Here is a 4,209-nt window from a genome sequence, read left to right as displayed (position 1 = left end):
CGGAAAAGGAGATGATGGATTGGAACCGGAAGAGGGCGTAGAAGAAGTTGAAAATTGAGAGGGAGAAGATCGAGTTGGAGAAGCAAGAGACGGCGATCAAATGAGAGCTCGAGAAGGCCAATATATTTGGAGAGTTTAAGCTTGAGAAGGAGAGGTTGCAACTCGCACGGGACGCGAAGGATGTGAAGATCATGTTGGCGGACGAAACCCTCTTGGATGAGCATGCAAATAAGTGGCTTGCGGGGAAAAAGAAGAAGAAGGAGATCAATAAGCGTAGGGAGTACGGGGCACTACGACAAGGATGCAGGTGGAGCAGGATGCAAGGATGGCCTCGGCGTAGGCGGCATGAATGGCGTCCGACAAGTGACCCGGCCTGCAAGCGAGGCATCTGTCACGCTCGAATATTGATTTTATTTTGGCATGTTCGAATTGTTAAACTATGATTTGATTTGCTTTATTCGAACGGTTAAATTCAAACAATTCATACGCATTTTTTTAACATCTTCACAGACACAAGCGCTCGTATACACGCACATACACTCATCCCTATAAACGCACACACGCACACCCTACCTTTATGAGCACCTCCGAAAGGCTGAGTCGGCATATTATCTTGAGATTTACGAGGTCATCGTAGGCGACTCGTCGTCGACGGGAACGTCTCCTCCCACTAAATATGCATTACCGGAAATCTTGAAATAAATTCAGAAATAAATGCGAGCATCAGGATTTAAACCCTGATGAGCTGAAATACCATAGTCCCTCTACTCATACGACCACAAGCTAGTTCACAATTCATACGCATTTGAGATGTGTAAATATGCGACGGTCCATATGAGTGGCCGTCCGGCGCGGACGCGTACGTACGCGCCTACTACGTACAGATCGGTGAGCGGCCTGGCCGTGTGGACCTCGCACCTCGGTCCATGGAGCATCAGGCGTGAGGTCGATCGAGTGATCAATATCGCTGTGTCATTCAGTCAAGTCGGTCGGCTGGTCAGTCAGGGTCACCCCACTAGCGTGACCTAATTAAAGTCACCAATCTCGGCTTTTGTCCTTTCCTCAACTAGTTATGGGCGATCTTTCCCGTTTGTGGGATACGACTAGGTCCGCCGTAAATGGCCCGTCGAATTTGAATCGTATTTTCGGCTTTGGTGCAGAATCCACTTGCAACGGCGTGTCTCCCTCCCGCCATGACTCCACATAACTCAGATTGTCACATTCTTTATCAAATACTCTGTACTCTGTTTCCTTTATCAAGTGTTTTCTTTCTTTTTTCTTTTTTATTTTAGAAAAGAAGCAAGACTCTTGTCTCTGCATCCGGACAATGCATGCAGCCACTTTATTAATTACTCACACAAGACCTTACAAAAAATACAACAGTAAGTCTGAATCCACCGTCTAAGCAACTTCTGTCGCTACTCCTATCCAATTGATAAAGGGATGCTGATAGTTCGGGCCTAATACCATAGACATCACAGCCAAGCCTAACATCTAAGACCTGAGCCCCCAACCAAGCCACTTGCCGGGTATGAGGCACGCTCCGGTCCGGCACGCTCTTAGAGGCCGCCGCCGCCAACGGTCACCACTCCAACTTCAGAACTTTACTGACGCATCATCCTTGCCCGGTCTAGCTGCCATCGACGCCACCACATACCTGCGCGCGAACCGCTGAGCACGTCGCGGTCGCCGTCGGTACACCTCAGCACCATGCCGCCAAGTACCACCAGCCGACACAGCTTGAAGTCTCTGGAAGATCTGTCGTGCGTAGCACTGCCGACCAGGCATGACAAAACGTAGCACCTCTCGTCCAGGCATGACTTGACATCTCCACCGTAGCTCCGTACAAGACGAAGCCGCTCCACCTTCTACCTCTGACTTCCAGCGCTGCTCCACAAACGATGCTCCCAAGAGAGAAACGACACCGACATGCCGACATTGTCCGATCTGGAAAATCAGATCTTGGGGTTTCCCCCGGAGCAGCACGAGTAGGTCGACAGTAGTTACACGATGATGCCTTGATCAAGGTAACGACGCAGAATGCCGCCATCACCTGCCGTCGGTCCGATTTTCACCGGCAACTCTGTCTTCCCAACTCGCAGCCGGGACTAGATGATGGATCTCGAGATCTGATCACCCAGACTCTGGCCGGCCACCTCCGACGGAGAAGATGACCTCCACCGCTGGTTGCACCGACCTGATTAGATCTGACCGGAGGTGCCGCCAAGCAGTCCACCAGGCCTCGACGCCGCTGCCGATCCAAAGCCGGATGACGCGCCGCCACAGCATAGACCGCCCGATGCGAGGCAGGAGTGGCCTCTGCCACCGTCGCCGCAGCCGCCGCCATCGCCGCCGCTTCGCTAGATCAGCCGCACCTCCACGCGCATAGGGGGCCCGCACCGTCCCTGAGACACGGGAAGGAGAACAGCCCCGCCACCGCCGTCGACCACCGGGCGCAGGCCGGCGGCGTCCTTCGACAGCGGCGGGAGGAAGGGAGGGAGGGAGATCGGCCTCGGCGGCGGCTAGGGTTAGAGTACCACCTGTGTCGCCCGAGCGGGGGGTGACGCGGGGGTCAGGAGCCTTCCCTGGCTAGTATCTTGTTCAGACTATGGCTTGAACTAGGTATCAACGGTTCTTTCTTTGAGGACGTGTTTGATTGCCCGCATGATACTATTCAGAGTACTTATCAAGTGTTGCATATATGCTCTGGAGGGAGAAGATTCGATTGTTTGCTTATTTGCATGCTTGGTTATGCCTGCATGATACGAACCTCAAAGTAACCCAGCAACAGCAAGGCTCTGAAGGAACGGCCGAGTTGTCCGTATTCTCGGATGCATGCCCGTTGTAGTGCAATTTACACCAGGGGGAGGATGTAGGTTGAGTTTTTGCAGAGAAGCAAACATGATGAAGAATATGACCCAAAGCCTACATTACCTTAAACATGCTACACTGCCCGGGCTTCGAGGAAACACAAAAAGGGTGCAGGAAACCAAAAGCAGCATGTAATTTGCTTGCATACATGAGAGAGTGATTCTTCGACCTTTACGTGCAAACAGACGTATGGAAGTAAACTTCCATGAAACTCTACACAGCTTAACAAGTGGTTTCAATATAATCTTTCATCTGGTTCAACTGTCCCTCCACGTCTACCCAAAATTACTACTCCCTCTCTAAATTTAGATCACATGCCAAGTAGCCAATTGTGACAGTCCATCTCTAGGCAGCTACTACTCACTCTGCGGAAATTTAAGTGGACATAGACTTTTAGGTCTTCGGTTTGATTAGCGAAAATATGTTGTACAAACATATTCGTAGATTCGTCTCGATGAAGTATTTTAAATATATATTCTTAATGGCATATATTATGTATGTTTTTCTAATTAAATTGACAAGCTAAGTTTCCATGGCAGACTTATATTCCCATATAGAGGTAGTAGGTCGACTCAAACTGAGCTTGCTCGCCTTCTTACTACGAGAGATTAGTCTAGTTTGCGTAAACGTGACACCTCTCAACCCTATCTACATCCAAAGACTTGACCGTGTGATATACGTATGTGCAACGTGTATGTTTGCAATTATTCACTTCATTACGTTATGCACAAGTGCTATTATTTAAAAAAATTACATGCAAAGAGACATATAGAAGTAGATGACCATGAAAAATTCACATGCCATGACAAATAGATTGTGGATCAGAAAGTCTCAATCTTTTATATAGCTCGGAAGTGGCTCGAGATTAGTCAAAATTATTGCATGCTTAGGATAAGCCAACTGCACAACTCGATCTCTAGATCCTAGGGTATACCCACATAGCCATGCGCTAGGCAACAAGGGTCATAGCGACGTGTTCCTTCATTGAAGGTGACTACAATAGCACTGATTGGCACAATAGCTTTTATAGCTATGAGTTTGTAGTAGCGGATCTAGTTGGGGTGCTATGGGTGCGATGACACCCCCTCTAAAGTGTGATCTACTCCCTTTGTCCCAGAATATAAGAACGTTTTTTACACTATGCTAGTGTTAAAAACGTTCTTATATTTTGAGACGGATGGAGTAATTCTTAATACTTAACACTAATCACACAAGTATTTAATGCTATTGAGGAGTAGTATTTGCTAGGATTAAGATGATATTTAAATCAAATTGCACTATTTGGCGCCTCAGTGCTACGATTTTAGGTCCGCCACTATGAGGTTTCATCGTGGCGTG

The sequence above is a fragment of the Triticum aestivum genome, chromosome 5D (genome assembly GCF_018294505.1).
Source record: "Triticum aestivum cultivar Chinese Spring chromosome 5D, IWGSC CS RefSeq v2.1, whole genome shotgun sequence".
In the NCBI taxonomy this organism is placed as follows: domain Eukaryota; kingdom Viridiplantae; phylum Streptophyta; class Magnoliopsida; order Poales; family Poaceae; genus Triticum; species Triticum aestivum.
Note: the sequence above shows the minus strand (reverse complement) of the source record.